At 39.1% G+C, this 13,775-nt stretch overlaps 1 protein-coding gene across 5 annotated transcripts in view; it reads left to right on the top strand.

Annotated features, from left to right (window-relative positions):
• The window catches only part of LOC144980024 (mechanosensory protein 2-like), a 103,793-nt gene that overhangs the window by 23,521 nt on the left and 66,497 nt on the right, over positions 1-13,775 (top strand). The window lies entirely within an intron of this gene.

Raw genomic sequence — 13,775 nt, 5'->3', positions numbered from 1 at the left:
AAGGTATGTATCCCGTCCTCGTAAAAGTGAGTCGACTGAACGTTGGGCCAATTTTTCACACATGTCTTGACATCTTCATCATATTCAAAGCGATGTCCCCTCCCTGCCTCCTTCAATGGACCAAAAGATGAAAGTCCGAAGATGTCAAGTCTGGTGAATAAGGAGTGTGGGACAGCTTTATCCATCAATATGATGCGATAACCTCCCTTTTCCTGGCACTTGTGTGTGTGGAAGGGCATTTTCATGAAGAAACAGTACTCGTAAGATTTCGAAATCCGGTCTAACTCGACGAATCCTTGCTTTCAGTTGCTTCAAGCTCTATTTGTACCATCCAGAGTTGAAAATGGTCCATGTGGTAGGAAATCAAGGAGGATTACACCTCTAATGTCCCCAAACATTGTTGGCATAACTTTCCCAGCTGATTTCTCAGTTTTGAAGTTTTTGGACTTTGGGGAGAGGGATGTCGCCATTCCAATGATTGTTTCTTCGACTGAGGTTCATTTGATTAAACCAGATTTTATATCTAGTGATTATTCTACTGAGAAATCTGTCATATCTCCCATTTAACTGAAGATGCTCGAAACAACAATTCACTTTTTCCCGCTCTTGATCAACTGCCTGAGTATCCAACGAGCTCAGACATTTGAGAATCCCAAGGATTTGACGATCTGATGAACACTTCCATCGCTGATTTCAAGGTCACCTGCTATCTCATCAGGGGGAGTTTTTCTGTCAGATCTGATCAATGCTTCTGTCTTTATTTGATTCATTAAGTTGACAGTACTTGGACGATGACCATCACAAGATTTGTCAAATAAAGACATGGTTGAGGGGGTGTTTAGGATTGCATCTCATTTTCTTCTAAATGAAGTGAATCACTTTCAACCCACATAAATACACTGCCTCTACTAAATGCATGATTTTTATAAACTTTTTTTCCAAGGCGTTTAAAAACGTTACCTGAGGTTTTCTCTTCGAAAGCAAGAAATTCAATGACAGTTTCTGTCGCTGACGGACAAGGGGCAGCCATTTTGAACTGCAATAACTTTGTCAACCAACAACACTAAATGCTCACTTGCAGACATATAATCTACTACAATCAGCAAATGAAGAATTTATATCTTCACACCTACAAACTATTCCATCAAAACTGAAGACGGAACATGATCTACTCGCTCTCTAAACGAAACGCTGGCACAAGACAGGGACACGTGGAAAAACAAAAGGGATCCAACCAGCAGAGACAACCGCACAATTCTCACCAAGCGTCATTGAGACTGCGTAGCCAAGATCATCATAGCTTTGTCAAAATGTGACAGAATTAAAATGTTCAACTTTTGGTTTAAAGAGTACATAAATATGTCAGTTCAATTGATCCAAATGTGACGTCACACGAAAAAAGAAATGAGCTCAGTCGGAGATTCTTCCCATTCCTTTTTGACTCAGTCTCGTAATAGTGATAATAATGATGATGATAATGATAATTATTATTATTATTATTATTATTATTATTATTATTATTATTATTATTATTATTATTATTATTATTATTATTATTATTATTAATATTATTATTATTATTATTATTATTATTATTATTATTATTATTATTATTATTATTATTATTATTATTATTATTATTATTAGAGACTGGTTGGATCAGTAACAGCAGTAGTAGTAGCAGTAGTTATAGCTGTTGTTTTTGTAGCGATGGTGGTGGTGATGATGATGGTGGTAGCAGTAAAGGAAGCAGCAGCAGAAGGACAATGACATACCTTTATTTACATTATTTTGTTTAATTCTTGAAACTTGTATTTCTTTTACTGTGTTAGTTTGTTGTAAAACTTCATTTGTTTTGTTAATTGTTCAATGTTTTATTTTTTAAATTATTGTTTTGCACCAATGCCCCCTTCACCCCCACTATGCCATTCCCCAATTCCCCAATGGTTGGACAATGCTCTAACACTTAAGATTAAAATGCCTAGTCAATATTGACAATGTCATCACGTCTGACAACTCAATCTTTTGAATTCCCTTTTTACTTCGGCAATTCACCACTCCATTAGGCAATTCACCGATCGCTGTTAAAATAGAGATACACTGATGGATCCAGGCGCCAGTTAGTTAATGGGACGCAATCTTTCACTTCATTCTTTTCCTTTCTTTTGTTCTTTAAAAAAATTGTTTTGTTTTATATGAGTAGATGAATTCATTATAGATGTCACAAAATCACTTAGTCACAAATGCTAACGTACCGTGTTGTTATTACCATTGTTATGTATTATTTTATGGTTATTAATTGTATTGTTATAGAGGGGGATGAGGTTCATTTACCTTTTTTTTTCTCTTTCCTGTATGTTGCCATCAAATTTTATGATTTATTGGCGAAAGTCTAAGAGTAAATAAACTTGAAAATCGTAGTCAGTTTATATTATACCATTTTGGAAGCCCTTAACAATCAATCAAGCTGTTTAAAAAGTAAAGAGACTCATTTTTTAAAACAAACATTTGCATCTTCCTTATTAGCGCGCACGGGAGAAGGGGGGATGGGTTACCTCATCTAAAATGATCAGAGTTACTTATTTACTGCTCGATAAGCAGGATGGCAGAGACCGAGTTCAGTCTGTCCATAACGCCAAATTAAAGAGAGTGAATACGGGGTAATCCCTCTCAAACGCAATATTATGGCCAATGCCCCAAGTACAAACGGAATGAAATCGCGGCGACTCTTTTGACTTCGAAATGGGTCGCAATACGAGATGGTGGTCGGCCTAGCGCGGGGACAAATCTGGCTCCAATAGGCTGAGGTCTGATACTTTTTCAGACAAATGTAAACATAATTATTTCCTCTCTCTCTCTCTCTCTCTCTCTCTCTCTCTCTCTCTCTCTCTCTCTCTCTCTCTCTCTCTCTCTCTCTCTCTCTCTCTCTCTCTCTCTCTCTCTCTTTTTTTTTTTTTTTTTGTGTGGTTAACAACAATTTTTTTTTTTTTTGTGTACATATTTACCGTAAATAGAAATTTATCTATAAAGGATATTATGATTGCTTTGTGATCTTATCGGAACTCGTGATCCCTTCAATGCTCAGTGAGAGTGTACTCTCAACCCTTGTGCCTCGTCCATAATATTTTTTGCCAGCTCTTCTCGTGTATTTGATGTGGACACAAGGGAAAATAACCCATTAGCGATTTGCAGTTTTCGCAGGTCACGACTGAAAAAAAAAAGTAAAACATTTACAAGCATATCGCTACTATCACCCTAAAATGAATAAATAACAAAGTTGATGCTGACAACACAAGAGATGGTAAACATGAACCGCGATCTTGGTAGTTCAGCCGTGTACCGAATGTTGCCTGATATGCAAGAGAAAGAGAGAGAGAGAGAGAGAGAGAGAGAGAGAGAGAGAGAGAGAGAGAGAGAGAGAGAGAGAGAGAGAGAGAGAGAGAGAGAGAGAGATGTTCTTCATTTCACACGTAATTACCAAGCACACAGTATTATTAATGAGCTGACGTTATGAATTTTTCCCGTGAGCAACGTGGACAATCGATGAATTTTCCCCTCATGAAATGTCAAATTAATTGTCTTTCTTCGCGTTTGAGTAAAATGGTGTATTTATGTATAAATATAATTACTGATAGTCCACTCTGTTTGGAATAGATTAACCCGAAAGTTCTTATTTACTTAATCCTTTTTATAAATTGAAGCTTCCATTCGGCTTCATCATTGGCTTTTTTTCACTATTAAGCAACAGTATCTGATTGTCATTCTTCCGATTTCTGATTTACCTTGCGCGAATCATGTTCATGGATCAATGACCGCGCATGCGGACCATTTTAATACCGTTCTCAAGTTGCATCACCGGGCTGTGAATTGTAAAGCTAGACGTGCCTTCATCTTTTCTTGAGGGTAAGTCGGTGAGCGTCGTGTTCCACATTTGTAATAGATGACCGCCTGTGGATACACAAAGCTTTATTCGAGTTGCAACCAGTCTAGTATGCCATGTTTGAAACCAATACTATTCTAGAGATCACTCTCGCCTCGAGGGACATTTGTGGCCCGTTCTAGTTTCGTGAGTAAGAACAGTTTACCAAAAATAAACGGTTTGGAGAACAGAACTCATTAAGCGTCTTTGCGTCTTTACGTAGATGAGTTAACGGCAATCGGCCTTGTCTGTCAATACTTGCCCTATTCTTTTTAAACTCCCCTCCCCTCCTCTCCCCACCAGCACTGCCTCCATTTTTCGTCCATAAACCAATACAAGTCCATCCTTCCAACCATCAATCCCCCCCCCCCCCCCTAATCTGTCTGCCTGCTTGTGTGTGTGTGTGTGTCTCTCTCTCTCTCTCTCGCTCTCCCTCTCTCTCTCTCTCTCTCTCTCTCTCTCTCTCTCTCTCTCTCTCTCTCTCTCTCTGTTGGTCAATAAATTGAACTGAGTCTCCAAAGATACTTTTAAACACTTTATTTACAGGCAAGGTTGTTTACAAATAAAACATGATGCTTCCTCTTTGACAGTCACCAAAGAAATCCCAACCTCTCTCCGTAGTAATCGTTCTCTAGATTACTTCCGTTCAAAATACACAACAAATTGCGGGCTTTTTGGTATCTGTGAAAATTGCCCGATAATTCCTGCTCTTTGTTGCAATAAAGAAAATGGCGTAAGAAAATATACAACATTCTCCCCACCTTGGATAATGATGAATAACATGAAATATCCAACTGTCAAAATAATGTCAAACCGCAAAACCGTACTACAAACATAATTCCAATGGTGGAGTAGAGAAGAGAGGGAAACAAAAATAAAAAAGGTGACCAGAGTACTACTGGTACAATTTAAACCTTATCGTAAATCTTAACATATATGCAAAATCGCGTAAAAAATGCAAAACAAATCCAAACTAAAATGATGCAAGGAATTAAAATAATTTCAACTGAAAAACTATAAAATGCAATCAAACCCCATAAAAAAGGATAGCAACGCGGCAATAACCCATCTTCAGGAAATGCCCACTCGTTTTGATCAACTCATTATGTATTAGTATTAGTCGTATGCATAAAGCCGCCACTACTGACAACAATAATAAACCATCTTAGCTATTTGGGAGAGCAAAATTATACCATCAATATACATTAGAATAAACATAGCAAACACGTCTTTATATTTAAGACTACTAAACGAAACACAATATAACTGAATATATGGAAATAATAGGATGATACAATACGTCTAGAGGCTAAAAATACATTTAGGCTTCACGATGCGCCCTGCTCTTGTTCGAACTCCATAGTTTTCCTGTCCAACACTAACTCCTACTTCTTTAGGAAGGTTCGAACCATCACTACTTTCTGGTCGCTGTGAATCAGCCTCGGTATCATCACTCATAGACCCTCTGCCTTCTAGTTCAAGAAGATGCAGTCTTTGTATTGGTCTAATAAACGACCCTTTCTTTGTTTTCACTTCTACTGTTCTTATAAGCTTGTCTTTACTGGGAATTAGCTTTGTCACTCTACCAAGTGGCCAATACAATTTTGAACAATTGTCTTCTCTGATGATAACAACATCGTTCAGTTTCAGACTCCCCTTAGCTTTTGCCATAGGAGCATGAGGTAACTCTCTGATATAACTCTGATATAACTCTGTCTCCAAATAGACCAAAATTTCTCTAACTCTTCTGACCTCGATGCTGCCATTTGGCGCAAGTCATTTGCCGTTACACTCGCAGGGCTAAGGTTCGAACCCATGGCGGCCATGTTTCCACCAATAAGAAAGTGATTAGGAGTGAGAGCTTCCCAGCTATCTAGCGTGTCCCCGACAAATGTGAGTGGACGACTGTTGACACACATTTCTATTTCACATAACAGTGTGATAAGTTCTGATTTTGTAAGGCATCTGGTACTGATACTTTTCTTTAAACTGGACTTAACAGAACGGACAAGGCGTTCCCAAATTCCTCCAACCCATGGGCGTCTAGGTTTGATAAACTTCCATTTGGGACTTTTATCACCATATTCTTCTGCCAATTTTCTTGACGCTGACTGAAAAGTTTTAGCATTATCACTCATAACAGTCACTGGCATACGTCTTCTTGACACAAATCGTTTGAATGCCATCATGAACTGTTCAACTGTTAAACTGTCCACAAGCTCCAAATGAATGGCCCTTGTTACACCACATGTAAACAAACAAATGTAGTGCTTTTTCCCAACAAAGTCTGCGGTAAATATAGGCCCGGCAAAGTCTACCCCTGTTACAGAAAAGGGTTCAGATCTGCTAATTCTCTCCTTGGGGAGAGGAGCAATTGGCTGTTGGCATGGTAAAGAGTCATATCAAGAGCACCTGACACACTGCCTTTTTACTTTTCTTGCTAATGTTCTCAACCCGATTATCCAGAACTCGTTCCGGATAGAAGATATCATGTGTGGAACACCTGCGTGCTTCGAATCTAAATGCTCACGACTTGTCAATAACTCTGAAACAATTACATTTCGGCAAAATAATTGGGTGTTTGCACTCAAATGACGCTGAAGCAAACTGAAGTCGTCCTTGCAACCTCAAGAGACCATCTTCATCAATGAAAGGATTCAATTTACGCAACGGAGACCCCTTAGCCACCCTGTTCCCCAATTGAACTTGTCTCACTTCTTCAGAAAAATACTGAGCTTGAACTGTTCTCAAAAGCACCCTCTTCCCTTCAACTATCTCTTCAACCTTGAGACACTCTTGAGTATTCTCTATCTGCGCGTGCTTTCTGACGGCAATTACTGATAAATCTTAGCACCCACGCTACTACTCTGACAGACTTTGAGAAGCCTCCCCACCGTTCAAACGGTAGCAGAGGCACTGCACTAAGGGTGTTGCTTTGTTGTGTCATCTCTTGGCACTCTGAGGAACATATCATGTTGACTTCCGCTTCATCTTGGATTTTCTCTTCTTGACTTTCCTTCTCTAAAAAATCGGTTGGCCCATTTATCCACTCAGACGAATGCATCAAGGTATTTGCTGTCACTCCTCGTGTTCCCAAATCAGCAGGATTTTCTGATCCCTTGCAATGCTGCCAATTTGAGGGGGAAGTAAGTTGTTGGATTTCAGAAACTCTATTTGCAATGAAGGTTTTCCACTTTGAGGAATCACTGCGTATCCAGTGTAGAGCAACCATCGAGTCTGTCCAGCATCTGTAATTTGTTTCCTCTGGCAGTTGTAATGCTTTCATTACAAACCGAAGGAGACGGGCTCCCAACAGACAACCCAACAATTCTAAACTAGGCAAGGTGACCTGTTTTACTGGTGCCACTCGTGACTTGGCCATAACCAATGTCATCCTCTGTCGTCCATCTTCTTCCTTCACACTTGAATACACAGCTGTACAATACCCCTTTTCACTCGCATCACAAAAGCAATGCATTTCTAAACTCTTCTTGTTGATCCAGGTGCACAACACCAAACACCTTGGTACTGCCCATGTCGACAATATGGACAATTCATGCATCCATGCTGAAAACCGTTTTTCTAGGCTGTCTGGGATTTCTTCGTCCCATTCCACTCCCAATTTCCAGAGTTCTTGGAAGACAATCTTTGCTGTTATAGTGAAAGGACCGAGGAAGCCCAGCGGATCAAAAATTCTGGACATCAAACTCAAAACTAACCGTTTGGTTACCACAACATCTGTTGGAAAGGGATAACCCATAAATTCAAAAACATCAGCCGTCGGATTCCACTTCAATCCCAAAATTTTGGTTGTGTCACTCTGTGGCATGACTCCATCTCTGAAATCTTTTTGAACTCTTTCTTTTATTGCCAAACTGTTAGAATTCCATTTGCACAGCTGCATGTTTGCTTCTGACATGATTTTGGATGCTGTCTTCTGCATTTCACATGCCTGGTCAATGTCATCTGCTCCAGTGAGAAGATCATCCATGTAGAAGTTATCTTTCATCTCTTCCAGAATCCTTGACTTCTCATACTTGTTGAGATGGTGTCTGACTGTTGCAATCAACAAAAATGGTGATGAGGTACATCCAAAGATCACTCGTTCACAGCGCATCACTCTCATGTTTTGGCCTTCCTTCAAAAGAAACCTCTGTACGTCTTGGTCTTCCTTTTTCAATCCAATTTGAAGAAATGCCTTCTTGATATCTGCTGTCAGGGCTACCGGCCATCTTCGAAATCTAAGGAGGACATCGGCCAAATTGGGTAACAGATTGGGACCGGCATGAACGCAATCATTCAATGATATTCCATTCGATCCACGGCATGAGGCGTCAAACACAGGTCTGACCTTGGTCGTGACGCTCTCTTCTTTGATTACTGGAAAGTGAGGTATGTAATAAACTGGTCTGTTTTCTGGCTGCATTTCGTCCAAGGGAACCTCATGTATCACTCCTTCCTTTTCAAGAGCTTTGAATACATCAGCATATCTGGTGTCATCACCCAGCTTCCTGTCAAGTTTTTCAACTCTACTTTTTGCAGATTGAAAATTGTTCTGTAACTCTGACTTCATGACCCCGTCCTTCCATGGCAATGCAACTTCATACCTCTGATCTACAAACTTTACACTGTTCCTAAATTCTTCCCATACGGGGTTCCCTACTTCTGCATTGACCCCGTGGTTCGAATCATCCAAGATCCCAATTGCCTCAAGCTCCCAGAATTTCTTCACTGTACTATCACTTACACAACCCAGTGTCAAAAATTGTGAATGGGAGTTTTTTGCCCTTTACTTCAGGGAATGCCATGATCCAGAAAGGATCCACTTACCGAAAATGGTCTCTTGAGCCACAAGTCCAATCTCACTGTTTATTACCTTACCTGGTATTATTAACTCCCAATAATTATCAAGTCCAATTAAAACATCCACTCTCATTCTCTGACCCTTGTCATACTCATCTCCCCATTCCAAATCTGAGCCCACCTGAGACTTAAACTGAGCAAGACAATCAAGATTCACCCCTGGCCTGTATAATGTGCCACAAATTTCACCAATTTCTGTCAAACAGACTTTCGACTGCTTACCCTTCAGACCCTGAAAGGAAACTTCATAAACATTTCTTTCTCTTTTTTCTGATGGTCTGCCCCCACCAAAGGTGAAAAATGATGTCTCCTCCTTACCAATAAATTTGGGTTTTAAACTCTTCACACAGGAGGATGAGATGTAACTTTTATCAGCAGCGCTGTCAAACAAAACAAAAACGTCATCATCATTGACTTTCACTTTGCAGCTTTGCATGACAGTCTGTCTTCCTGTAAACTCAGACTTGGCGTAAATCACGCAGTTGCCTGACCCCCCATTTTCATTTGCACTGTCTTCATCTCTGTTTGTGTTTTGTTTGGCAGCACTCTGATTTTGGTAACAAAACACCTTATGGTGACCTTTATGGCAAATCGAACATTTGAATCTACAGTTCTTAGCCAAATGTGAAGGCCGGAAACACTTGAAAGAAAGATTACTGTTCTTTGTTTTCTCTCTAATTTTTTCAGTGTCCATTTCCGCCAGCTGTGGACATTTATCACTGTAATGGCTGTCCCTTTTACCACAGAAAACACAAACACAAGCACGATTCTGATTGTCTCTTTTTTCACTTGTCATCAACGCAGACGCAGTGTTCTTCCTTTTCTCGTACGCCACTGCCACCCTTGCTTTTTTGTGTGTTGGTGGCAAATCGAAATGTTGGGAACGTTCCCGTCTTTGAATTTCGCCGTGGAGAAAATCCATCAAAAAGAGTAAGTCCGACTCTCGTTTGTCGCTCGTTCGGGCCCATTCCATACGAAAGTCACTTGGCAGTCGACTCAATATCAGGGTGTCAAAATGACCCCATACTGTTCCCCTGAAATTCCAAAGTTCTCTAAACTCCGAATGTGTGACTGAACTAGGTTGTAAAAAGTCCACATATTTTTCACATTCCTTACGTTGACCTCAGTTGCCAGAAGTTTTTGAATATGGTCGAAAACTATTTTTCTTTTCTATCGTAACGTTGTCGAAGAATTTCAAGTGCGTGACGATAATTTTCTCCGGTCAAACTTAGTCCTTTGATACACGAAAGGGCTTCTCCCGACAACAGTGATTGCAGATACGAAAACTTGGTGATATCAGGTAGCGTCGCTTCATCAATAAGCGCTCGAAACGAATCAAAGAATGAAGGCCACTCAGTGTAATCCCCCGAAAAACCTGCCAGTTGTATTTTTGGCAAGTTTGCTGCACTGATCCATTGTCCTGCGTTTCACTATTGTTAGCGTTCACACTGCGCTCCGGTTCCACGGAGGTCTGAATCTCAACTAGTTTCATCTCTGCAGCCGCCTTAGCCGATCTGCACTCAAGTAGGAATAAATGTTCATTTTCAATGTCACGCTGCAAGTCCTCTTCAGAAAGGAACAACAGTTCGAGTTCTTCTTGCACTGATGTTAACTTATCTTGTCGCCTTTTAAAATCTGCCAATGCGTCGGCCAATTCAGCTGAAGAAACGTCGAATCTGGCAACAAGCTGTTTTAGATTCAGAATCTCACGTGAAAGCCATCCTTTCGTCGCAGACCTGCGTTTTTTCGCTTCTTCCATACTCTAACAACAATGGAGGAAAATGAAACCAACGACTGTCAACTGAATATCTACTTACCAGCTTCTTCTCAAACAAAACACACAGTCCAATTAACGAAAATCTAGAGGATCCCGGGTTTCGGCACCAAAATGTTAGTCAATAAATTGAACTGTGTCTCCAAAGATACTTTTAAACACTTTATTTACAGGCAAGGTTGTTTACAAATAAAACATGATGCTTCCTCTTTGACAGTCACCAAAGAAATCCCAACCTCTCTCCGTAGTAATCGTTCTCTAGATTACTTCCGTTCAAAATACACAACAAATTGCGGGCTTTTTGGTATCTGTGAAAATTGCCCGATAATTCCTGCTCTTTGTTGCAATAAAGAAAATGGCGTAAGAAAATATACAACACTCTCTCTCTCTCTCTCTCTCTCTCTCTCTCTCTCTCTCTCTCTCTCTCTCTCTCTCTCTCTCTCTCTCTCTCTCTCTCTCTCTATTTGTCTGGCCGTCCATCCGTCCGTCTATCTATCAATTCATATATATATATATATATATATATATATATATATATATATATATATATATGTGTGTGTGTGTGTGTGTGTGTGTGTGTGTGTGTGTGTGTGTCAATGTCCATTTTTCCATCCATCTATACAGTAATCACCTTATATTCTAAATATCAAGTCTTATATATAAACATTTTTGTAGTGGTTTGGAAAGGTGGCGGGGAAGGGGGGGGGGGTGGCTATTTTGTAGACCACAGAGGACTTTTGGAGTCTTTCTGAGATAACAGGCAGGAAATAATAGATTACATTGTTCCCTTTTGTCGATAGTGTATAATTATACGCCTCTTGGGTATAAGTTGATAAGGTGGCGCTAAGCCATTTACATAAAATAATAATATTGTCTCTTTTCAGTTATGAGATACATGGGAGTGAGGCCTCGTCGACCTAGTCGATATTCTCCCAAACTGAGTTAAGAGCTTTGATATATTTGCATAATTCAATAGAATGCTCAGACCACAAGTTATCAGGCTGTATTGTTGCTATGCTAGAGGTTGGGTGCTTTGTGGACTGAGCAGAATTGAGATCTTGTTAGGCTTTTGTTGTATGTGGTTTGGACTGCAATCTCATGAATTTATTTTCAGCCTTCTTCTTCCTTCGTATTTCCATTTTTACAGTCTATCTATCCATCTATCTATCTATCTATCTATCTATCTATCTATCTATCTATCTATCTATCTATCTATCTATCTATCTATCTATCTATCTATCTATCTATCTACTCTGGACAGGGATGCCATTTGCTGTGTCTTCCTTCCTGTATTTGTTTTCCAACTTGCTACTTTTTGTCTTTGTCTCGGAATGAATTAGATACTTTTGTTCTAACCCTGGCTGGGAGGGAAACAGTCAAATGCATAATTATAATTTTGGGAGATGATTTTTTTTTTCTTGTTAAATCATCTCTCTGTTATGTATTATTATTGTGTTTTGTTTTGAATACTTACTGATCTGTAATCATTTTAGTGCATTCCTCTAAGTGAGATTGAGATCCTGTGCTTTTGTCTGGATGAGACTTTTACTTTAGGTGACCTTGAACTAGGTTCTCTGATAGTGCACTCCTGGAATCTTCATCTGTTCTCTATTTGAACTATTCCCTTTGTCTTGCTTTTTATCGAATCTCGATTTTGTTTTCACTTTTCCGATTTCTTCCTTTTTTGTGTTGTTAAAAGTAGTTCTTTTCTAACGGTTTATAGAATAAATGAAAATGAGACACCCAGCTCTTTGTTGTGGTTTTTAGATCAACAGAGTTGTAAATATTTCTCACAAAATCGTTCTCAAACATACTGTAAATCTTGAAGAAAACGCGTAATTTGGTATGTTGGTTGCGATTGTTTTGATGGACAGACTGGTGAACCTGTTTGCCAAATCGCAAGCTTTATTTATCTGACCCTAAATCCCCAAAAAAATGACTGATCATCCCCCTTAAGTAATGCTAAAATCAGAAAGACTTGATCATATCTGAGCAGCCAGCAACAATGACAAGACTTCTTTCCCCCCTCACCCTTCTCCAAATTCCTAATTTATTGCGCTTGTTGATCTATAGTTAAGTGCTGGGTGGGGTCTTTGACCTTCCATGATGGGCAGTGGTTACACGGTGTGTTCTATACCCTTATATTATCTGTTTTCCGAGTTACTTTCTGTCTTTGTCTTGGAATGAGGTTAATTGGTTTTGTCTGGGTGGGGATCCTGACCTCCCATAGCGGGCAGGGAGGTACATACTGTGTCTTCTATCCCCTTATATCTGTTTTCCAACATGCTGTCTGTCTTTGTCTCGGAGTGAGATTACTTGGTTTTGTCCTGGCACTGGCCGGAATCCTAGCTGGGAGGGAAACAGTCAAATGCATAGTTATTGTTTTGGAAGATGATATTTTTTCCCTTGTAAATCATCTCTCTGTAATGTATTATTATTTTTATTTTGAATGTATAATGTAAGCATTTGAGTGTGTTCCTCTTTGTTGGATTTTGTGCTTGTGTCTGGATGAGACTTGTAGGTTATTTCAAACTAAGTACATTGGTGGTATGCTCTTGGAATCTACATCTGATCCCTATTTGTTCTCAGTTCCCATTTGTCTTACTTTTTCTTGGGTGCTTTAATTGTAATTCTAGAACTTTTTACCCTCCCATTTTCTTCCTTTTTACTGGCGCTGATATAACCTAAATGTGTTGCAAGCGCCGTAAAACCATTAAAAACAAACAAACGAACAATTGGTTTTGTCCTAGGCCTGGCAGGAAACTTTAACTGGGAGGGAAGCAGCCAGATGTCTAGTTATAGTTTTGGGAGATGATATTTTTGTTCCTTGTAAATCATCTCGCTGTTATGTACTGTTACATTATGTTATATATATATATATATAATATATATATATATATATATATATATATATATATATATATATATATATATATATATATATATATATATATATATTGGTTTGTAAACATTTGAGAGTATTTTTTTTAGTGGAAACCTATGTTTGTGTCTGGATGAGACTTATGTGAACTCAAACTAAGTACATGGATAGAATGCTCTTGGAATCTACACCTGTTACCTATTTTCCTTCCCCTTTGTCTTTCTTTATCTCGTGTGCTTTCGATTGTAAATCTATAAGGTTTTTGAATGTCCCATTTTCTTCCTTTTTTACTGGCGCTGAAATGACCTAAAATTATCGCAAGCTCCCTAAAACCCTTA

This window comes from Berghia stephanieae, chromosome 9 (genome assembly GCF_034508935.2).
Source record: "Berghia stephanieae isolate SIO BIC M18660-M18661 chromosome 9, UCSD_Bste_1.3, whole genome shotgun sequence".
Taxonomy (NCBI): Eukaryota; Metazoa; Mollusca; class Gastropoda; order Nudibranchia; family Aeolidiidae; genus Berghia; species Berghia stephanieae.
This window is presented reverse-complemented; position numbering and strand designations above follow the sequence as displayed.